Genomic DNA, 23,929 nt, shown 5'->3' with positions numbered 1-23,929 from the left:
CTTGCAGGAAGGAGAAGGAGGGGAAGAGAAGGATTTGGGCAGCAGGCGGCCCTGGGGGAGGATGGAGCGTGCCGGCTTTCCCGCAGCCTTTGTCCCGTTGTGTCTGTGGTTTGGCTCGGCGCCCTCTGGGTCCTCGGGGAGCTGGGGCTTCCACTGACTGGGTACCGTAGGCTGTGCTGAGGAGGCCAGCTGGCGGTCCTTCTCAGCCTCCTTGGGTGACTTGGGGACCACAGTGAAGGAGTTGGGCCGGCCCTCCTTGTGGAAGATGCTGTCAGAGCCTGCTTGGGGCTGGCCGCCTTGGCCACCACGGAGACTCCCTGGCAGGGAGGACCGGCCCAGGGCGGCCCCTCCTGGCCTTCCCTTCTGTGCTCTCTGCCTGGCCGCAAGGAGCAGAGCCATCGGGGAGCCTGGCTGCACCACCTCCCCGGTCACCGGGTGCCTGAGCAGTTCATCAGCAGGCGGGGCTGAGGCTGGGGGTTTGGCTGGCAGCCCCTGGGGCTCCTTCACCTCCACGGGTTCCCCCGGCCCTCCGGCCGAACCCGTGGTCAGCGGGGCCATTGCCACAGCAGCCTCGTGGCTGGGGCTTTTCTGGCTGCGATGGGGCTTGTAGGGAAATGCCGCCTCTTCACCGCCAGGGGATCTCGTTGGTGGGAGGGCTGGAGAGGAGAGGGCTCCCAGTGTAGGAGGCTTGCTGGCCTCTGAGGGGTACCTTTCTGCCTCTGTCTGGGGGGGCACCGTAAGTTCTTGGGGTTTTGGCTTCTCCCACTGCCCAGCAGGGACCAGGTTTTTCTCTGTAAGCTCGGATGACGTGGTGGGTACAGTTGTGGCTGCAGATAGTGTGGCTGGACCTGGCGTGACCTTGGGTGGTGTGGCCAGTTCAGGAGTGGGCTTAGGTAGTGTGCCCGGTCCAGGTGTGGGCTTAGGTGGTGTGGCCGGCACGGGCGTGGCCTTGAACTGAAGCGGTGTGGTTGGCAGAGGGGTGGCGGATGGAGGCAGCACATTCTTGGCCACAGGCTTAGCGAATTTGCCATTATCAGCCCTGTGTTCAAAGGGTCTTCCCGCTTCTAGCCGAGGTTTGGGCGGCAGAGACCCTACACTGGGCTTGGTGTCCTTCTCTGCTGATGAGGAGATGCGGGCCTCCAGCTCACTCCGGATCTGCCGGACACTGGGAGCTGGGGCGTCTTGGGGGACATAGTCCACGGGGGGGAGGGTCAGGCCGGTGGCAGCTGGCTTATCCGGCAGGCTGGAGGGACCCTTCTCGGGAACACTGGGAAGGGTCTCCTTCTCCGGCAGGCTGGGGGGAGCCTCTTTCTCCGGCACGCTGGGGCCCTTCTTGCCCTCCTTTTCCTGAGAAGCCGCTGTCGGGCCTGCCCGGTGACCAACAAATCGGTCCTCCCTCCTGGAGCCACAGAGGTAGGCTGCCAGCTCACTCCGCAGCTTTTCCATCTGGCTGGGATCCCGCCAGTCCACGGGCGCTGAAGCCTCCGTGTCCTCCGCGCTGGGGGGGTTAGGTTTGGGTTTGGGGGCCAGAGGGCTGGNCCTCAGCTGGGGACTGGGACTGGCCCAGCCTGGGGCTGGCCGGGGCTGCAGCCCTGAGCCCCTCTGCGCGGTCTGGCTCAGGCGCCCTGTCGGGGTAGACCTGGGATGCGGGGCGGATGTGGAAGCTGGGAGGCAGTGGGAGTCGATTGGGGGCTTTCTTGGTGGCCCCTTCCTCCTCTGGAGGAGTCCCCTGTGCTTCCTGAGCTGGGATGGACGAAGTCCTGACTGGGGTTGGGGGAGGCACCTTGAATGAGCGGGGGAAAGTGAGGTGGGGCTCTGGCTTAGGCGTCAGGAGGCTCCCCTTTGGCTCAGCTGGGCTCTGGGGGGGGCTGGTTCTGGGGGTGTCCGGCTGCCTGCCATTCAGCACTACCTCTGATTTCCACTTGGTGACACCCCCAGGGGGAAAGAAGCGAGTCCCCGTTGTATGTGGAGATGCCGGGGGTGCTGGGGCCGGCAAAGGAGGTGGAGGTGGGNAGGGATGAGCGGGTCCTGCCCATAGTGCCCGGGCCTTAGGTCACCTACAGAGCTGTACAGTCGGAGGTTGCCGTTGACGAGTGAGCTGGTACCTGAAAGAAGGGAGATGAAAGAAGGGGGGGCCATGAGGCCAGCCAGCCTTGCCCATGTCTGTGTGGCCAGGGTGGGGCGGCACCCGAGACAGTAACTGGCCGGTTTCATGCCTTTCCTCCCGAACCCCAAGCGAGGGAGCAGCGATGTCTCTGGTCTCCTGAGCTGGCCTGGGAGTGAGCCCCTCCTTTCCAGGGAGGGGGCCCTGCCTATCCTGGGCACGGCCTCTGGAGCCTGTACTGAATATTCTGCATCTGTTTCACTGCCCCCTTCCCTGGGCCGGGGGCTGCCTTATCCTCCGGCTCCAAGTGGGTTCAGCCGATGGGAGCTGCTGGCAGATCAGAGGGTGGGCGCAGAGAGGCCAGGGCATTGGTCCCCGGCTCCCTTCTTGATGGGTCACAGTCGCCAAAGGCTGCTTTCCTGTCAGGTTAGCCCGATCCCACAGCTCAGAGATCTAGGAGCCCCCACCGCTCCCTCGGCCTCCAGGGCGGGTGTCAGCATCCACTCCAGTCCCCAAACCTTGCCCACCCCACTGCATATCACCCCTCCCTTAAACCCTTTGAGTGTGCCGTCTGTTTCTCATGGGGGCCTTGGCTGATACAAAGCCAGAAAGGCCAGGGTTCAAATCCCAGCCCTACCAGTTTAACCAGATGTGTGACCTTGGATACACTAGCTAGCCTTGCTGAGCCTCAAGCTCATCATCTATAAAATGGGCACGATGTCCATGCTTACCACATGAAGCTGTTGGGAGGATTCACGAGAGGATGCATGTAAGAACATGTGAGGAGCTTACCATGGGGCTAGGCCCACAGTAGGCACTTCATGAATGGTGGCCGCTCTGATTACTACCACCTGCACTTAACTTTTTAGGTTATAAGACAGGAAAAGTGGGAGGAAAGCGGCAAGTCGTGGGTCAGGGGCCTGGAGACCTTCTCAGTAGAAAGTTTTGGGTGAAAGACTTGTAGGAGGGAACGTTGTGTGCAAGCAACTCCCGCTTTCCAGAGATCCCGAGTCTAGAACCCAGCATTCCGCCTCACAGAGAGCTCCCGGAGCAGATTCTGGCCTGCGGGATGGAATGGAGGTGTGTGGCAAGAAGGTGATCTGGACGGACAACCCTGGGTGCTAGACGGATGCTGAGAACCTCTGGCCCCGGCGGCCCACACCCCTCCCTTCTTGGACCCGGTCCCCAGCCCGTTACCCCCTGCCCACCCCCCCCAAGCTGCAGGCGNATTTTGAGAGAGAGTTTGCAAACAGGGTAGGGACAGAGAGAGAGGGAGAGAGAATCCCAAGCAGGCTCCCGCGCTGTCAGCACAGAGCCTGATGGGGGCTCGAACTCACGATCCATGAGATCATGACCTGAGCTGAAGTTGGACACTCAATTGGCTGAGCCCCACAGGTGCCCCTGAAGCTTACATTTTAATGGGACAAGGAGACAATGGATGAACAATACATCTGTGAACTATTGCCACGTCAGATGATGAGTGATGTGTGGGGACAGCCCAGTGGTGCTGGGGGGACACTTGGAATAGGGTGGCCAGAGGAGGCCTCACTGAGAAGCTGGCATCTGAGCCCAGAGGGAGTACGGGCAGGTGGGGGCTGAACACTTGTACGGGGGAAGAGCAGCGGACGTGGAGGGAACCGCAGTGCAGAGAGCCTGGGGTGCAAATGTGTGGGTGTTGAAGGGCAGCCGGATAGCAGGTGGGCCGGAGCAGTGTGAGACGGGGAGGGAAAGCAGGCCGGGAGGCCAGATGAGGCCAAGTTCGGAGAGTCCTGGCCAAAACCTTTGCTTTGAGCATCATGGGAAGTCATTGGTGGGTTTTGAACCTCAGAGGGACAAGAAGTGACCAACCATCCAGTACTTTGCCGCTTCCTCCAGAACTGGAATTAGGTTTGCCATGGCTCATTTGCAGACACAGACGGCGAGGGGTTAAGTGATTTGCCCAGAGGGAGCAAAGCTCATCTGTAGGGGGTGCTGGGATTGAAAGCCCTGTCTTCTGACTCTGGGCTTCTTTGCACGCTTCCTGCCGCCCTTGACCCTGCTCTGGCATTGGCCCTCACCATCCTCCCCCACTGGAATTGGCCGTAGCCAACCTTGGCTCTCCTCAACCCCCACTCGCAGTAGCCAGCGGCCAAGAGGCCTGGAGGCTCCAGCTTTATCACCAGCGGGGGTGGGCCAGATGGAAGGAGGAAAGGAAGATGGACAAGCCCCAAGCCCAGGGTCCTCTTACCTGTCACTTCTTTATCTGTGAAGCCTCCTGGGACAGAGGGGGTGGGCACAGCCAGTCCATGGTTCTCCTGGGCATTCTGAAAGAGGACAGAGAGATCAGGGAACCGGAAAAGACAGACAAATAAATAATTCTTAACTTGCTGCTCTCAGATGTCATTTTACTGCTGGAAAATCAGCAGTGATGGTGATGTTGCATAGCCTTGTGAATATACTAATATATAAAAGGGCTAATTTAAAAGGGTGAATCCTGTGTACAGGTGAGTCTTATGATTTGCACGAATTATGGTCCGTAAAGTTGCTTCAAACACTGCATTGGAAAATGCCAAATCTGGGGCACCGGGGTGGCTCTGTCGGTTAAGTGTCAGACTTCAACTCAGATCATGATGTTGCACTCCATGAGCTCGAGCCCCGCGTGGGGCTCTGTGCTGACAGCTCAGGGCCCGGGGCCTGGTTCTGATTCTGTGTGTCCCTCTCTCTCTGGCCCTCCTCTGTTCATGATCTGTCTCTCAAAAATAAATAAATGTTAAAAGAAAATTTGAAAAATAATAGTGAAATCAACAAAAAGCAAAGAAATGTGAAAAATACGGCACTACAGAGCAAAGGATACTTATTTACAGTATGAGAGCTGAAGCTCGAAGGCAGAGTATCTTGTCTAATCTCAGCTGGGACCGTGTGCATCAGGTAACTCCAAATTTTCACAGTTGTGCACATGTCCCAAGTGTGTTGAGTACTGCTTTGGGCATTCCAAGTACATTTTAGCAAGTGGGCGAATTAGCAAATACAGAATCTGTAAATAATGAGAATCGACTGTCCGTGAATTCGATCTCAATTAAAACAAACCAAACCAAATGAATCTGCCTTGCGCCCACATGTGTGTCCACAAGTTAAAAGCCAAATTCCTCAGCCCGGTCTCCTATTCACTCTTGGTTTTCATGAGGTATTTACAGGAAAATAAATTAATTAAAAGTGGTGAACTGGAATATTTATAGCACCGCAGATGCCCTTCTGACTGTGAGGTTGACAGACCATGATATGTGTACACAGCTGTCAGTTTGTACATACTGTTTTGCATTCTATTTTTTTTCCCCAAACACACATTTCCATACATCAACAAAGTCCACACACCTGTGCTTTGAAGCGCTGTGGCGCATTTTATTGGTAGCTTCCTAGGCCCTCAATGCCCTGGCCTCATACTTCCCAGCCAGCTTTTATTTTATTTTTACTCGCCTGTTATACCCATCTCACATTCTCGCTCTGACACTTCCCTCCCCACCATCCTTCCGAGCCACGCACGGAGTTCATGTTCATCCCAGATGCTTGGTCAGGCTGCGCTCCCACCCTCCATTGCTAACAATAATACTCCTCGCTCTATGCTCTGAACACATTCTCTCCGTCACACCACTCTATGAAGAAGATGCTATCCCCATTTATCAGATGAGGACACTGAGGCTCGGAAATATTTCGTAAGTTGCCTATAGTCACACACCGGTACTACCAACCCCAGGTCTGTGGTGCTCCCATCCCTCGATGTTTTGTTTCTCTAAACTCTCTCATTCGTCAAGGATTAGCCGAGCATCTCGGGGCGGACGGCAGAGGTGATGGGACTAAGAAGGGCACTGGCTTTGGGGCCAGACTGTCTGGATTTGAATTCCAGATCTGCCACCGACTAGCTGTATGACTGGGCCAGCTGCTGAGCTCGCTGTGGCTCAGTTTCCCTGCCTATGGGGTAGGGATAAAAATAGAAGTTACCTATTCTAGGGCAGGTGGGAGGGTACATGACCCAGTACACCGGAAGCACTTGGCTCCCGGCATGTAGAGAAAGCCCATTAAATGTGAGCCCAACAAAGGTCACCAGGAGCCCTCACTGACCTGATGCTGTTCGGAGGAACCTACAGCCAAGCCCCTCAAAGGGAGATTTTTGTTTGCTCTCTCGATATTCCCCTTGTTCCTCCAGTGAGATGAGGTTGACCTTGGAGCCCAGGGATATGACCTATGGGAACCGCCCCCCGCAAAGCTGGACACATAGTAAGTCAAATTGTTACTGACGGGCTGGTGGTGCTAACGCTCCCGGCTTAATAACCTAATAGCTCCATGTCTAAGACAGGAGATTCAAGACAGATGTTTTGAAAATATCCACGAGAACCTGGGTTACGACGAGCAACCTCTACCCTTTGGCCATTTGGGGGCCACGAACAACTCATCTTCTCATTCTCAGAGAAATCTGAAGTGGGAATAACCTCGAGCCGTCATCTTTTGTCTGCCTCTTGGTAATTTTTTTCTGCCTCTACTTGATTCACATGGCCAACACACACCTGTTCTTCACATCTCTCAAACCCAGTGATCCGACCCGGTTGCGGGGACGGGGGCCAGCCCATCTGAGGAATGGCTCCCCAGACCTGAGATGCAGCGCGCGCACGCGCGCGCGCACACACACACACACACACACACACCCCACTGACTGTCTAATAACCTTCACCAAGTATGTACCCTCTGATTTTGATGAGGTGTAAACCAGACCTTCAAAAGCCATGGTCGAGGCTTCTGTTTACTCTTTTGAATATAATTGAAAAATAAAAAAGACATGGCGACTCGGCATAGAAGGGCCTTAGATTCCATATGTGCTCTGAATTTTGAGAGGGGTGTGACCTTGGCCGAGCGGCGGTGGCAGCAATATCAAACCATCACTTATGCGCCTACTGTGTGCCGGCACTAAGAGCTGTAGCTATGTTATCTCAAATCCCTCAACAGACCCAGGGTGCAAACCTCGGCCTCCTGACTACCTTTCCTACACATCACCCATGTTCTTTGCTTATAAAGTGGAGATAATATTTCCTCCTTTGCAGGGCATTCAGAGGATCAGAGGAGATAATATTCCCAACCCTGGAAGCCAGTGTTCGTTGAAGGGTTAGGTCTTCCAGTCCTCTCTCCCACAAAGGTGAAAAAATTGTGAACAATCAAATATTTCTGGAATCCTAGAAACACCTGCTAGGTCACCCTGGGTGCTTAAGTATGATTATGCATAGAAGAGGGAGATGGGTGGATTTTATGGGCTGGAGGTACTACTGCCCACGCTCCCCTTCGATCTTCAAGAACTCTGGAAATGCATTAGACTCCCAAGACCAGAGGATGGAAGCCTGTTTCATGAGCGGCCTTGGAACAGCAGTGTAGGCGGAGGTCAGGCTTTTCAGGTCCCCGCCCGCCGCCACAGACATGGGGGTCCCAGGACACGCCCACCGCCTCACTGCATTGCTCGAGGCACCATGGCCGCCCCTGTTCCCCACCCTTGGGGCACGTGCCAGAGTCCAGCCTCCTCTCTGTCCAGCATCTCCAAGCGCCAGCTGGCCCTGCCCCTTCCCACTCATGCCCACACNCACATGGCCAACACACACCTGTTCTTCACATCTCTCAAACCCAGTGATCCGACCCGGTTGCGGGGATGGGGGCCAGCCCATCTGAGGAATGGCTCCCCAGAGCCCCAAAGGCTCACTCCGCTGTCCCTTCCAGGGGTGTGTGTCCAGGCAACGCAAAACTCATTTTAACCTTAATCCTAGACAAACAGACCCAGGGGGTGAGCTCCCTTTTCTCATCAGGGAGACCCAGGCAGCTGGCATTGAGTGCACCGGCTTGGACGGTGCCATGTTTCAGTGTGCACATGCACAGGTGTAGACAGCATGCACCTCCATGGGCGTTGAATTCCCGGGCCTGAGAACTGAGGAGACGCCTCCTTGAGAAGAGGGCTTGCAGGTGATACCCACGTGCAGTCGTGCAATGTGTGATCCTGAACTGGATCCTGGGATGGGGGTGGGGAGTGTGTGCCATGAAGAACGGTAATGGGGGTAATTGGCAATAACAATATAAACATGCATTAGATAATAATATCATATCAATAATAAATTCCTGAATTCAGTAGTTGTGCAGGAAGTGTCTCTGCTCTAAGGGTACAGGCCCTGAAGTGTTTAGGGGCAGAGGGACGCACTGTCCCAGCTCACTCTTCAATGGTCGAGAAGAAACAATGTGTCTACATCAGGGACGGAGGGAGCAAATAAAGCGAATGTCGCAAAAGGCAAAATGCTGTGAATCTGGGCGAAGGCTCTAGAGAGTTCTTCTTACTATTCCTGCAACATTTTTGCACATTAGTATTGGTTGAAAGACAAAGTTACTTAATGCCAGTGATGTGATGGTAACCAATCACCAATGCCATGGTTAACTTTTATGCTATATGTATCTTACATGGGCGCCTGGGTGGCTCTGTGGTTAAGCGTCCAACTTCGGCTCAGGCCATGATCTCACGGTTTGCGAGTTCCAGCCCCGCGTCGGGCTCTGTGCTGACAGCTCAGAGCCTGGAGCCTGCTTCTGTTCTGTGTCTTCCTCTCTCTCTGCCCCTCCCCTGCTCACGCTGTCTCTCTCTCTCTCTCAAAATAAATAAATAAGTAAAATAAAACATTATATGTATCTTACAATTTAAAAAGGTAAAACCAAAGATAAGACCATCAAACGAGAAGGTGCTGAGAAGGCCTCAGAGCTTCTGTATCCGCCGGATATCAGCACCTCGCACCACCTTTCTCTCACATCCCCAATCCTTCCAGTCTCAGCAATAATAACAGCAGCCGCTGGCTTCCTAGCACCTACTCCATACCATGTGCTCTTTCTGTGTTTTCTTTTTTAGTTTATTTATTTTGGAAAGAGAGAGGTTGATTTATGAATGGGGGAGAGGCAGAGAGAGAGGAGGACAGAGGATCGGAAGCGACCTCGGCACTGACAGCAGCGAGCCCGATGTGGGGCTCGAACTCAGGAACTGTGAGATCATGACCTGAGCTGAAGTTGGATGCTCAATGAACTGAGCCACCCAGGTGCCCACCTTTCTGTGTTTTCTATCTCTTAACCCATTTACTTTCCATAACAGCACGATGAGATAAGTGCTGTTATCTCCCCCGTTTTATAGAAAAGCAAATGGAGGCACAGAGGTTAAGTGACTTCCCCAAGGACACACAGCCAGCTACGTATCACTGTCTTTCCAGGCACCCAGTCATCACCCACACACCCAGCTTGTCACCCAACGCTGCCACGCATCCTGGGGCCTCCCTTCTTGCCACCCCTCAAGCTCATCCCTTCTTCAGTCCACACTGTCTTGTCTCTCACCCAGACAGATAGACTGCCGTCATTGTCTCCAGATACTTCCCTGGCCTCTGCCTCACCCCATTCTTCAAACCCGATGCCAAGGATGTTCTTTCTCAAATGGATCTCAAAGCAAGTCGCTTCCCTGCTCAGAAGCCTTCCATTGGGCCAGAGGATGAAATTTAAGCACCTTCGCATGGCATTTGAGACCTTTCATAAGCTGTCCCCTTTGCACCTCCTGCCATCTTCTCCCCGCCCACCCTACAGTCTCTGGGCTCCAACTAGCGGTTCTCATCCTTCTCCCATTCCAGTGTACGTGGGGACCCGACTCACTCATGAGCAGGTAGGCTCCTGGGAGCAGGGATCCTCAGTAAGCCAGAGACACCACCCTTTGGAGGGACTCTTTGGAGGTTCTGGGGGACAGGGAATAGCTGGGAAAAGCCCCTAGATGATTCGGCCACACCTCCGTCCCCCACCTGTTGAGAACCACTGCAGCTGCTTGGGTCTCCTGAGAGCAAGAGCCTTGCTCTTGCCCTGACTGCCTAGGATGCTCTTCTTTGCCTGGAAAACTCCTAGTTATCCTTTAAACCCCAGATTAAATGCCCCTTGTCCCTGAAGCCTTCCTTGGTAACTCCAGCCAGAGTTAATTTCTCTGCTTCGTGTCTTCCTGTGTGTGTTATTATCACAGCTGACACTTATTAGGTCGGCTAATTCCTCTTCTGTAAGAGGAATCTGAGGCACAGAGAGGCTAAGAACATTGCCTAAGGTCACACAGCCAGTCAGTTGCAGGGCCAACATTGGAACTTCAGGGCCAGCACTCTTTGCCACCATGGTATTGCCCTCACATCTCTCCAGCACAGACAGAACCTGTCATAGGTGAGGGTAGGCTCCGCGGTCCAAGCCCCATCTCCTCATGGGTCCAATAACACCTAATTCTTTGCTCATGCTTAGCACAGAATGGACAACGCAACTAGTTTGTTGAGTGAATGAACTCCTGGCTGAGTGAGTGAGAGGTAGAAAGAATGCAGGAGAGGGGGAAAGCTTCTGTTCTGGAGCTGTCCCTACCACCGATTAACTCCGAGCAAAGTCACTTCTCCCTGGGCCTCCCTGTAACCGCTTGCTAAGGGCCGCTTCAACCACGGTGCTCTGAGCCAGATCCATAAGGTATCCTGCCTGTGACTCGGCTCCCCCTCCACCTGGTGGACAGNTGGGGGGGGGGGCTGGGCCTCATTGTCTCCAGAAGGTTCTCTGTCTCCCGGGAGGGAAAGAGGCAGGTGAAGTAAAGGAGGAGTTCCTGAGCCACAGGATGAGGCCAAGCGGGCAGGGCTGGGCTTGAGGTCACTGCTGACCCCAGACAAGGGACTCAGTTGAGGAGCTGGCTGTGCACCACTCGGCGATCTGGTCCTGAGAAAAAGACAGACCCATGCTGCCAGGGTGCAGACCCATGCCCGTCGGGGGCTGGCACGCGTCTCAAACATACTCAGAGGAGAGGGCTGTGTGGCCTTTGGAAGATGGCAGCCCATGTCAAGAGGGCCGCACTGACCCGCGGACAGAGAAACCAAACGAGCCTCTGGGCACTGCCTCTGCCCCGGGCAGTCGGCCATGGCCACGCCCCTCCCGGCTCAGCATCCTGGAGGAGTCCCGGCTTTAATGCCTGGGGCAGAGTCCGGCCCTGGCTCTGCCGGGTGGGGCACTCCACCTGAAACTGGGCCTCAGCCCCTCCCTGTCTCAACACCAGGGCAACGCCTAGCAGCTAAGATCATTGATCATCTCACTCACCCTGTTCACACAGGGTGCACGTCAGCCCCGTGGCTCAGTCAAACCGCTCTTTACAAACCATCACAGCCTAGTATACTGGAAAGTTATCCAGCAATAATTAGTTGCTGGGGAGGCTGGGGGCGGGGACACCATTCCAAGAATATTTATATTTATTTTCTTCCTTATACGTGTCTCTATTTCTCAGTTCTTAACAATGAACTTCTGTTTCCTTCGTACTTAAAAAAAAATCCAATACAATAGTTATTTTTAAAAAAATATGAACTTGGGATGCCTGACTGGCTCAGTGGGTAGAGCATGCAACTTTTAAAAAAAATTTTTTTAATGATTATTTATTTTTGAGAGAGAGAGACAGAGCATGGGCAGAGGAGGTGCAGAGAGAGGGGAGACACAGAATCCGAAGCGGACTCCAGGCTCTGAGCTGTCAGCACAGACCCAGCTTGGGCTAGGACTCATGAACCATGAGATCATGACCTGAGCTGAAGTCTGACCCTTAACCAACTGAGCCACCCAGGTGCCCCTAGACTGACAATTTTAATTTAACCCCATGATCTCAAAAGAATCAAAGACGGCATCTGACACGCGGTCAGTGCTCAGTAAGCGTGCCCCTCATTTCCCTTCTGAGGAACGGTTTTCTTATTCGTAAAGTGGAGATTTCCCACTTCCCTTGGGTTTGTTAGGACACCAGAGGCCACCACATACCTAAGAGATCCTGCAGAGGTAGCACTCCAGAAAGGTGATTTCCCCTGGGCCCTCGTCAGGCCCTAACACAGCTCAGGGGTTCACAGTGGCCCAAGAACTTGGAGACTCTGCTCCAGATACAGCCGCCAGGGTGTCTCCTGAGTCAGGTCACCAAAAATCCCCTACTACTCTTGACTACAAACATTTCAGAGTTGAGCAGGAGGAAGGGTGGAAAACACTCACTATTTGAGGGTAGGTTATCTTCCCCTTAAAGTTTTAGGGGGTCAGAGCCCCACTGAGGGCTCGGGGGGTGGTGGACAGGGCTCGCTCCACTGATGGGCGCAAGCCCTACCCTCTCGGCCTCCTCATGCCTGGGACACACACACCCTCATGCCTGGGATTCCTCAAAATCCAGCCAAACCCCAAGGGTGGGTCACCAAGGCCTCGGCCGATGGGCACCACATGGTTGACCTTGGGCGTGGGCCAGCTCTGAGTCTTAGCCGCACAGTTGCGGAATGCAAGCCTCATCACCAGAGTGCCCCTGGAGCTCAGTTGGGGCGCCTCCAGATGGGGCGTGGAGCTGCAGAGAGTAAGGGAAATGACCTGACCCCCGAGTCAGGTTTGGAGTCGGCCATGGCTGAGAGAACCACTGTTGACTGGGGGAGCAGGGGGATGGACCCCCCAGAGTGAAAGCCACAGGGAACCCCCCCGCTCCAGGTACCCAGGGCCCCCCGCTGGTGAATCCCAGCTAGTTGCTGCTTGGCTTTGAAGAGCAGTGTGCGGGTAGGGGGCGCTGGTCAGGGGCAGGAGGGAGAGGATCTAGAAGGGCAACTGTGTGTTCTCCACAGAGACGCTTCTCTCAAGTGGGGAGCCAGTGAGCATTTTATAAAAGAGCATGATTTCCTCCTCCACCCTGGCCTCTACCCTCGGCCGCAGCTCAAACTCCCTCCGTGGGTGCGGGGGGTGTCAGAGAAGAATCTCTACTAATGAGGCCATCTTTCCTCTGAACCTACCTGCTATCCCAGACTGCTCTTCGATGCAGGGCCCTGCCCTAGACTCTGTGCTATGGGGGCCCTGCTTTGGTTCTCTTCAGGAAGACACGTCCAAGGAATCAAGCAGACATGCCCTTGGGGTCCATACCACCCCCATCTTGAATTTGCTCCAGTCACAAAGGTCCCCCCACCCCGCCCCGCTTAAATGGCCCTTCCTGAGTCCACTTCTAGAGCTTCTACCCCAGTTAGTGCTCCTGAGTGCTGCCCAGGCAGGGGCCACACCTATTCCTGAGCCCATAAAGTGGCTGAGGGGGTGCTGTCTGTGGGGAGGACGGAGATGGAAAGGTTCAGGGTGAGTCCCTGAGGGAAGGAGCCAGGTGGGGAGAGGAGGCGGTAGGCTCCCATGGGCATGGGAGACTCCATGCGTACTCCCTCCCGTAGCCCCCCCACACACAAATAGCACTCCCTCACCTTGAAACTGTCCCAGCTAACATCAGACGCATGAATCAGTCAAAAACCAATAATGACTGCCCTGCTGGGCTCGCCCCGGAGAGCTCAAGCCCCAACCCCAAAGGGAACCTGGGCCTTGAGTTCAGAGATGAGCTGAAAGAGGGTGGAGTGGAAAGCAGAAATCCAGCTGACTTCCAGGTGCAGGGGAAGAGGGGAGAGGGATCCAGAAGAGCCGGAGCTTCCTTCCTCCCCCCCCGCCCCGCCCCCCAGCCCAGCCTGACAGCTCCCAGGGCATAGCCAGGCCTGCCTGACTCACAGGGTGGGGTGACCCAGGGAGCTCTCACCGCCCGGGGCACCCCTGGGGACCTGCCCAGCCAGTTTCCCTCTATTTGCCACACTGACATTTAATTTTTAATTCCTCGTATGCGTCACCCTGGGGTGGTTTGATTCAGACGAGGGGAGGGCAAGAGGGAGCCCCAGAGAGAAGGACACGCTTCCCGCTACTGGCTGTCTGATCAGCTCAGCTCTGGAAAGCTTGGGCACCGTTCTGGTTCGAGCCCTGGGTCTGGCCTCCCCTCAGGGGTAGCAGTCAGGGGACACAAAGGATCCTTCCTCCACTCAGCCCAGGCCCGTGGGGGTGTGGACAGGACTGGATTGGGGGGGTCCAGTCCTGGACTGGATTGGCTCAGGTCCCATTTCTGCCTCTACTGAGCTGTGTAACCTACGCAGGGCCCTCCCCTCCCCAGGCCTCAGTTTTCTCTTTTTTAAAAAAACACTTAATTAATTAACTTATTTTTTAGAGATGGAGAGCGAGCAGAGGAGGGGAAGAGAGAGAGAGGGAGACAGAATCCAAAACAGGCTCCAGGCTCTGAGCTGTCAGCACAGACCCTGATGCGGGGCTTGAACCCATGAACAAGAGATCACGACCTGAGCTAAAGTCGGATGCTCAACTGACTGAGCCACCCAGGTGACCTAGGTTTTCTCATTCTGATGAGTGCCAAGGTCCTCCCCAGTTCTGGGGTTTGGTGATTTTTTTTTTTTTTTTTTGAGACACAGGGAGTGAGCGCAAATGCAGGAGGGGAATACAGAGACCGAGAGAGAGAGAATCCCAGGCAGGCTCCACACTGTCAGCACAGAGCCCAGTGCGGAGCCAGAAGAAACGAACCATGAGATCATGACCTGAGCCGAGGTCGGACACTTAATGGACTGAGCCCCCCAGGTGCCCCTGAAGTTTGGTGATTCTGACCCAGCTAGCCCCTCAGGGCAATCAGAGCCAGAAGCGTGGTGGCTGGAAGACCCACCCCTTTTGAACAGTAGAAGCAGAGCTCAACCAGTGGTCCATTTGTTGTGAGGGGCCTGGCTTCTTGTGGGGGGCCTCTTGCATCTCCATTAGGAGTTACTTTAACACAGCAAGTCATGGTGGGGGAGCCCCCGAAGGACCATGTGTATGTATAACCCCTATTAACGGGTGAGGAGCCAGAGGCCCAGGGAGAGGCAGGGCTTGGCCCTCAGCCACCCTGCAGCCCTGCGGCGGGGCCCAGACCAGTGTTGCCAGCTACTCGAGGATCACTTGGGTCCCATCCCAGTCACCCAGGGATCTGGAGGTGCTTTTCATAGCTGGCCTTTGGCTGCCAGCTGCCTGAGAAAGTATTCCTTCGTTCTCGGCCCTTCCACCTCAAGTAGAGTGAGGGAGCTCCAGGAAGAGCTTGGGCCTTGCTTGGCCTGTCACCTGGTTTCTCGGCCTCGCGCCTCCCCTGCCCAGGGGTAGCCCGGCCTGGGAGGTGCTCCCTGAGTATGGGAAGGGAGGCTAGGGAGGGGTGAGGCCCGCCTGGCCAGGCCAGTGTCAGGCTGAGCTCCCCACCCACCTCTGCCTGGCGGGGCTGTGGGGGCAGGCTGTGCATGCGTGTGCATCTGTGTGTGAACCCCACACCCCCAGGGACCTCTGTCCTCCTGTTTCTCATTCTCGAAGCCTCCTGTCCCAGCTGGAGGAAAGCAGAGGACTGGCTCAGAGCCTAAGGGAGGGAAGCTGGGTGCCCCTCAATCCAGGAGCAGATGATGAAAGATGTTGAGGCTGTTCTGTTATCTTGTGACCTGAATCAGGAGCACCGGGATGTCCCCAGGTTACAAGCCCTCAGGTCAAGGGGTCCCAATCTAAAGGTTCATCATAGGTGGGCTTCCTGGGGCCCGAGAGGGGCCTCTGCTGAAATTGTAAGCAGAATTGCAGATATGTGGCCCATAGCCTGGTCTCCAGCCCACCCGAGGTCTCCAGGGAGTCGGTGACCCCAAAGAGGCAAGAGCCCATGGTGTCCAGCAGGCCCCAGAGAGGCAGGCAGGGGAGGGATGTAGGTGCATCTGCAGACTGGTGTTGGGAGAGGAGAAAAAAGCTTCTAGATTGTGAGTGGAGGGGAGAATAGGATGCCCTGAATAGAACTTGAATCCTGGAGCCCCGCTGTGGGGCTCCAAATCCCAGCTTGGCCACTCATGAGCTGTGTGACCCTAAGCAAGTTACTTTCCCATTCTGCTCTCCGATTCTCCATCTGTAAAATGGGAATTAATAACAGCGCCTTCCTGATAGGTTGGCTCTGTCGACTCCGTTAACACGCCTGAGGCACTTGGAACGGTGCCTGGCACACACTAAGTGCTCCGTGCGGGTTGGCCACGATTACGTGGCCGTGGGACCTTCAGCTGGGACTCAAGGCGAGGAATGAACTTCCACTTTTGGGGTTGAATTCTTGCCTCTGTGAAACGAGGCTGGTGTGGGCCCGATGAGACCTTTTCTGTCGTCAACTCATGCCTTTCATTCTCTTGTCCTCACCAGCAAGGGGGTGTGGATTTGCTGGGGAGACCCCCCCCCATCTCCTGATTGACTTAGGCTTGCCTGGAGGACTGGCCCCTAGAACGCAGTCTTGGATCTCCGGGCCTGACCAGCTAGCCAAGCCCACTCCAGGGTCTCCCCCTCCTCCTGCCCTTCATCAACTCCCCCACCCCACCCCCCACCTGCCTTCCGCTCAGCGGGAGGTCTGGGGCAGTTCCCTCCCCCCCGCCAGGGCCCAAACTAGAAGAGAGGCGGGCAGAAAGGCTGGGACACGCCCTTATTAGTGAAGGGGCTGGAAGTGGGTGGGCCGGGTAGAGGATTTCAGCCAATCAGAACAAACTGAGTGCTCAGCATTTACTAACCCCTTAATGGCTGGAGCCACTCAAGGGCAACAGCCGTTAATTTCAGTATTTTAACAATCAGCCCTGGGCCCACACCACCGTAATTCTGAGTGTGTGTCTTGGGGCTAGGTGAGGGGAGAGGATCTAATTCACCGTCAGCAACGGAAAATCCCAAAATTATTTCATCTGCATTTATGGAGGCAATGACCTCTGTAAACAGTTTTATGCATCTCTGGAAACATAGAGGCTGACTCATTCGCTTTATACCTTTTTGTTGGTGGTGTTGCACTTGCTATATTTGTCTGTAACGTCCACACGTTGCAGAAAATAAATTACCTAAAGTTGTATTCCCAGAGGTCTGTGTGCTCAGCCCTCCACATACAGGCGTTGGGGATGCAGCAAGGAGGATATAAGATGCGGTCTCTCCCATTGAGAGTCTCAGGGTCGGGTTGGTGAGGTTGCACAAAACCAAAAAAATCAGGTGATGGAGAGAGAGGTAGCTGGCCAGGAAATGTTAGCGATCAGATGCCTTATTAGTCTCCGTGGCAGGAATCCTCATGGTCCCCAGTGGTAATATCCTAACCAGGAGCCAGGCCTGACAGACAGGAGTGAACCTCGAATACATGGGGGGCTGACTGTTTAGACTCTAGACCTGGGCTGCCACTGGCCACAGAGAAATGTCACTAGTCAGAACTGGGATGCACATATTCTTTTTTTTTTTTTTAAGGTTTATTTATTTATTTTGAAAGAGAGAGTGTGCATGAGCCAGGGAGGGGCAGAGAGAGAGAATCCCAAGCAGGTTCCACGCTGAGAGCAAAGAGCCTGACGTAGACCTCGAACTCACGAACCGTGAGATCATGCCCTGAGGGGAAACCAAGAGTGGTGGCTTAACTGAGCCACCCACCCAGGTGCCCCATGTTCTAAGTGCAGTACATCAGGACAAAGACTTAGTGCAAAAAAAATGAACGTAAAACATCTCAGTAGTATTTGTTAACACCCGTTAAAGGTTGACATGATGATCTTTTGAATATATTGGATTAAGTAAAATATATTATTAAAATGAATCTTGCTTATTTCCTTTTACTTTCAGTGCAGCTGCTAGAAAATTTAAGATGACCTATGGGGCTCGCGTTTTATTTCTATTGGACAGTGCTGCTCTCCACTGTCCCAGAAAACCCAGGAATGTGTATCACAGCAAATAAAAACAGGCAGCAGTTATTTGGAATCTATCTCCCTTAACAAAAAAAAACAAAAAAAAAAGAAGAAGAAGAAGAAAAAAGAAAAAGAGCCCAATCACGGCTCCAGAAGGGATTTTTTAGTTTCCTGCGATTTCAGACCCACAAACAATTCTCTCCCAAATGCCCTTCTCCCAAGGGTCACTGCTATTTGTCCTTTAAGACAGCTCAGGTGTTCCCTCTTCCAGGAAGTCCTCCTGACCACCCCTTTGGCTGGATTGGCTGCCTGTTCTCTGACCTATGTTCCAACAGTCTGTTTACTCATTCGTGTCCTTCCCTGAGAGCTGTTAGGGCCGGCTCGGTCATCTCTGCATGCCTCCATCCAATGCACTGGCTCCCACGCAGCAGGCAGTGGTCGATGCTTGCAGAACATGAATACGAATCCTGCTTAGCTAGAGGTACCCGTTGCTGAGTTGCTGCTGCACACAAGTTCCCCATAACCTCTCCTTGGGTTTCAACAGCGGGTGAGCAGACCCACCCGCCCCAATCTCAGCCTTCCTGCCATGAATCTCAGCCACGCCTCCTCCCAGGAGCCACCCTGGGTTGGCAGCAGGAAGGAAGAGAATGGACAGAGCACGAAGCTGATGTCCACTTGGATCAGGGCAGGTGGGGCTGCCTCGCCTGTGGCAGCCGAGACGGCCCGTCCAGAGCAGACCCCCACACCCCCACACCCCCACAGCCCAGCGCAGAACCCTACTCACCAGTGGGAGGAAGGTCAGCAGGGGCCGAACTCTGGGCCGAGCTTTCAGCGTGGCTGTCCCCGACTCACTCACAGAGTCAAACCGATTGTCTCCATAGTAGATCCCACCTGGAGGAGACAAGTGCAGCGTGAGCTGGAGATCAAAGGCATGTGGGACAACTGAGTCAGCCTGCCCCGCAGTTCCGAGGGCGGAGAGCCAGGGCCCGCGCTTGGCGCATCTGACTCAGCCCGGCGCCTCTTACGTAACAAGATCCTGCCGGTGGGGTGGGTGCTAATGGGGCCCCAGGAAGGCGGGTTGGGATGGACTCCGGGGGGCCTTTTCTTGGGGTGTCCTGCAGCAGGCATTCCCAGCTTTCAGTCCCCAGCAGCACGTCCCTGCTGACCCCCCTCTGCAGCTCCTGAATCTACACCTCCACAAGCTGTCCCCATTTTAGGGGCCCCGAGAACATGGCCAATGCCCCAGCCAAAGCTTATCACTGAGCGAGGGAGGAACACAAGGTGGCTTTTCTCTCAAGTGTTTGAACTTCTAATCTGGAACAAGCAGAGCAGGTAAGGTCACCTGCTGTCCCCAGAGGCCCCAGCAACCCACCTTCTGGACTCTTCTCACACAAGATTTCCTTAAGCCCCCAAACCACCGAGGACAGGGCAGAAAGAGGGGGACGGTAGGGCGCATGTGACCTAGTACAAATCCCAGCTCGGCCACTCTCTGGCAGTGGTGTTTAAGCTCTCTGGGCCTCAGTTTTCCTATCTGTACAATGGGAGTGATGTTAGTGCCAATCTTACAGGACTGTTATGAGGAGTTATTGTGGACAATAGATAGTAAGTGTTCAACAAACACGGTGCCTTCCCCTGTAGAAAGACAACGTAAAGACCTTTCTCTTCCTCTAGTTTCCGGGTCTGTGTTCTGGGCTGTTTCTACAGTAGTGGGGAGGGTGTGAGAGGCCCTTCATACTTTCTCAACCAATCTTCCTCATGACCCTTCATGCTCATCAACAAGGATTTCATGTCCTGTCCCAGGTTCACACTGTCACCTCCTAGAAGCAGGGGTCCCTGTGGACCCCCTACTCTGTCGGTCATGGGCAAGGAAGGCTGTCACCCATTTAACGGGGCACCATTTCTGTTCCTTTCATAGCCAAAGGGAACAGAGAAGAAAGGCCAAAATCCTGAGCAACCAGAATCCTGTAACTGGAACATTGAACAAATCGTGATCACTTTTCCCTTTGCATGTGACTTTAGGAACAAATTGCAAGAAAGCCAAAAGATTTATTCAAGAAAGACTGGGCTTCTCAGGAGGGGGTCCCGAGATCAGCCTACATTCACCCCAGATTCCAACACCTAGAGCCATAGCCTTGTCTCTATGTGAGGATCTGGGTTTTGAATGTGACATAAAGCCTCTTGAGAACTGGGACTGGATGCAGAGCCCTCTGGATGCCGTCCTATCCGGCAGAGAGCGGCTGGTACATTCAAGGTTCTCCACGTCCTAACAGGGGCCAAAATGGTGAGTTCTCTGTGCGCTCCGCACGCACGTCACAGAAACACCGGTTCCCAGCAATGCCCTGCCCTGAGCCCTCCAGGCAGACATAGCTGTCTATTCCCGACCAGGCTCCCCACCTGAGACCCGAGATCAAGACACCAGGGAGCAGGTGGAGGAAGAAGAGGAGAGATAAGAGTGCAGATGTGGCCCAATCAGAAACCGCAGAAGTAGAGATAATGGGAAAACTCAACAGCCACCACTAAAGCCCGCCTGATTCTCTCTGGCTTCCGAGAATATGGGTGTTGCCACTAGGATCTCCTGGGACATTCCCTAGATAGCTCTGTGTGGACACCAAAATCCTAAATTCCACGTGTGTGACATGGCTGCCGGGCTGACTGTCTAGCCCCGTGTCAAGCTCTGTGCTGCTGGCGATTCTGTGTCTCATCCTCTCTCTGCACTTATGTTCTGTTTCTCTCTGTCTCTCAAAAATAAATGTAAAAAAATTTTTTAAATAAAAACATAATACTAGGTAAAACTTATTAAGCAATTTTATTTATTTTTTTAAATGTTTTTATTTTTGAGAGAGAGAGAGAGACGGAGAGAGAGAGAGAATGAGCAGGGGAGGGGCAGAGAGAGGGTGACAGGGAAATCCCAAGCAGGCTCTGCACCCAGCCCGATGCGGGGCCTGAACCCACAAACTGTGAGATCATGACCTGAGCTAAAACCAAGAGTCAGATGCTTAACCAACAGAGCCTCCCAGGCGCCCCTTACTGAACAATCTTAATGGGCCTGGCACTGTTCTAAGTGTATTGCACATTATTAATTCATTCAATTTTTTTTTAATATTTTTTTATTTATTTCTAGGAGAGAGAGAGACAGCGTGAGCAGGGGAGGGTCAGAGAGAGAGGGAGACACAGACTCCGAAAGAGGCTCCAGGCTCTGAGCTGGCAGTCAGCACAGAGCCCGACGCGGGGCTCGAACCCACGAACCGCGAGATCGTGACCTAAGCGAAAGTCGGACGCTCAACCGACTAAGCCACCCAGGCGCCCCTCATTTATTCAATTTTAAAAACAGTTCCATGCAATTGGTACAACCCTCACCCCCATTTAACAGGTGAGGAAACTGGGCCATAGAGAGGTCTAATAACTTGCCCAAAGCCTCACAGTAAGTGGTGAAGCGGGGGTTTCAGTTCCAGGGCTGATCTCTGAACCGTTCCATGCACCGCTTCCAGAGTGGGGAATCCTAACCCTGCAGGTACTGGGTGTGGATGGGAGGATGGACTGTAAGGGGCAGGGGGCTATGTGACGGTAAGGGGGGCTTGGCTGTTACCAGGGAGCAGCTCGGGGGTGGGGCAGGAGCTGAAGCAGTCTGCCCCCCGCCATGCCCAGCCCGGGGCAGAGCCCAATCCGACCCCCACGCGGGCTCTGGCACAGACGCTCAAACCACCTCATAGATTCCATGGCTCTAACGCCACCTCACATATCCCATGACTCAGCCCTGACCGGGAGGCACTGTTGTCTCTGTCTGGGGTTGTTTTCAGCAGGGGGATCCCTTTCTAAAAATACAGTTATTCTCTGGAAAACGGATCAGAGGCAAGTGCTGGACTGGGGCGCTTCTTGGAAATCCACGTGGCTTCCCCAGTTCTCAGAAGTGTGCCTGGGGGTCAGGGTGGGACGTGTGGTGACAGAAGCAGAGTGCGCGGTGTGATGTGGCAAAGACTCCACCGGCCACTGCCAGCTTTGAAGATGGAAGGGGCCGCAAGCCAAGGAATGCAGGCGGCCTCTCGAAGCTGGAAAGACTGAGAAGACAGGCTCCCCTCCACAACCTCCAGGAAGGAACAGAGTCTTGCAGACACTTTAATGTTAGCCCAGGGAGGGGCGCCTGGGGGGCTCAGCCAGTTAGGCGTCTGACATCAGCTCCACTCATGATCTCGCGGTCTGTGGGTTCGAGCCCCGTGTCGGGCTCTGTGCTGACAGCTCAGAGCCTGGAGCCTGCTTCCGATTCTGTGTCTCCCTCTCTCTCTGCCCCTCCCCTGCTTGCACTCTGTCATTATCTCTCTCAAAAATAATGAACATTAAAAAAAAAAAAAAAGAATGTTAGCAGGGAGACCAGTGTCAGACTTCTGACTTACAGAACTTAAGATAATCAATGTATGTTGTTTTAAGAAAAAAAAAAGGGGGGGCTTGTGGCTAGAATCGGACAGACTTTCCCTGGCCCCTCATACCTGGGCTTAGTTCCTGCCTGGTAAAGGCACGCCAGCAGGTGAAGCCAGAGTGGCCACCACCATGAGCTAGGTCCTCCACGAGTTCAAGGTCAGGGCTAGGACTTTCTAAGCCTCAAGGTCAAGGTCCAAACCAAAAAGAAGGACAATAGAGTCCAACTTGGGGGATTTTCCTATGGAAGTAAAGGAACTCGGCTCTAACCACAGCATCGGGGATGCTCGAGTGGGCTTTCCTGAGAAGCAGCCCCTTCCTCCATTGACCAGATAGAGGGCCAGGCCACCTCTTCAAGAAGGAAGGGAAAGCGACGAGGTGAAGGGAGTATGAAAGAGGAGGCTGGACGACTTGTCCTCTGAGGACACGATGAACGTGCTCAATAAGAAAAGATGCCATCCTAGTGTCTTGTCCACACTGAAACCTGGAAGCTCCCTCTGTCTGTCTTTTTACTCGATTCCCCTTGGGGACCGCGGAGGTCACAGCCCGGAGACACACCTGAGGAACATCCCAGCGGGACTCAGAAGCCAGGGAAGTGGAGAGAGCCATCATGGAAGCTTCCAGAGAAAGGGGGCACCTTTGGGAAACCCCGGGAGCAATTCCAGCAGCCAGGAAGCCTTGCGGGACCCTCGGAGCAGGGTTCTGAGCAGAGCCTGAGGCCCAGGTGGACCACAGCCCTGTCCAGATACAAACACGCCTCTGCGTCTGGCAAACTCCTCCGAAGAGACCGGAGTGATAAAGGAGGAAATTCCCCTCTGCCTCCAGGGCCCGAACTCCATCATTAAAACAGTCCCAGCTTCCCACCGAATGAAAGCCTCTCTCTAACAGGATTGTACACAGGATCCCTTTGCATTTGGTTACATTTCTCTCTCACAGATTGACGGGGAACAAAGGCAGCTTTTCATCTACACCTCCTCAAGGATTTGAGTTCACATAAAAACTGCCCAGTATCCAAAAACCTGGTTCAAAAATAACTCTTGGTGGCCACACCTGTTTCAGCAGGAAGAGTTCCCCTCAGACATCAGCCTGGGGATGGCAGCTCCCCTCTCCACAGCCCCCCCCAGGAGACTCCGACCCTGTTGTTGGGTCGAAGGAAATTTACATTGAGGCTGAGGCTGCCTGGGCTCCGAGGAGGCCAAGGCAAGGCAAGGAGACACTCAGGCCACAGCTCCTCAGCTGGGAGGGAAGGCAGGGTGGTGTGGGGTCCAGGCTGCGGGGTTAGTGCCCAGCTGAACAGGAGTCCAGCCCCTGCTCCATCACTTATTAACTGTGGGGTCCTGGGCATGCTACTCAGGCTCTCTGAGGTAGCTTCCTCATCTCTGCAAATGTGAGTAATGGTTCCCCCCGGGTGGGCTGCGGTGAGGCTGAATGACAGATGAGCGGTGTAACAGGCTGGCACAGCGCCTAGCAGATCATTTCTGCTCAGTAACTGAGAGCCACCTGTCACCATCATCATCGTCGTCACCATTGCTATCATCATCACCATCGCTATGATCATCATTGCACTCCCTCTGCCCGACCTTAGCTGCCTCTACCAAGGCATTGGCTCTGAGCTTGAATCAGGTTGTATCTCTGGCAAATTAAGGGTAAATACCTGTATCCATGGGTGACAGCCACGGAGAGGGTGGCCCTTCGCTCTCTCGTTGAGAACTCTGAGTCCAGACATTTGGGGTTGCTCTTTGCATATGGAAGACCCAGAGTGGGTGGGGCTGGCTCAAGGTCATAGAGCATAGTGGTGCCAGGACCCAAGCAAGGTGCCTGACTTGTAGCACTAGGCTCCGGGCCCAAATGATGCAGCGCTTTACAT

The 23,929-nt window shown here is 54.3% G+C and overlaps 1 protein-coding gene across 3 annotated transcripts in view; it reads left to right on the top strand.

Annotated features, from left to right (window-relative positions):
• The window catches only part of CIMIP3 (ciliary microtubule inner protein 3), a 64,593-nt gene that overhangs the window by 17,366 nt on the left and 23,298 nt on the right, over positions 1-23,929 (top strand). The window lies entirely within an intron of this gene.

The sequence above is a fragment of the Crocuta crocuta genome, unplaced genomic scaffold (genome assembly GCF_008692635.1).
Source record: "Crocuta crocuta isolate KB4526 unplaced genomic scaffold, BGI_CrCroc_1.0 scaffold44, whole genome shotgun sequence".
In the NCBI taxonomy this organism is placed as follows: domain Eukaryota; kingdom Metazoa; phylum Chordata; class Mammalia; order Carnivora; family Hyaenidae; genus Crocuta; species Crocuta crocuta.
This window is presented reverse-complemented; position numbering and strand designations above follow the sequence as displayed.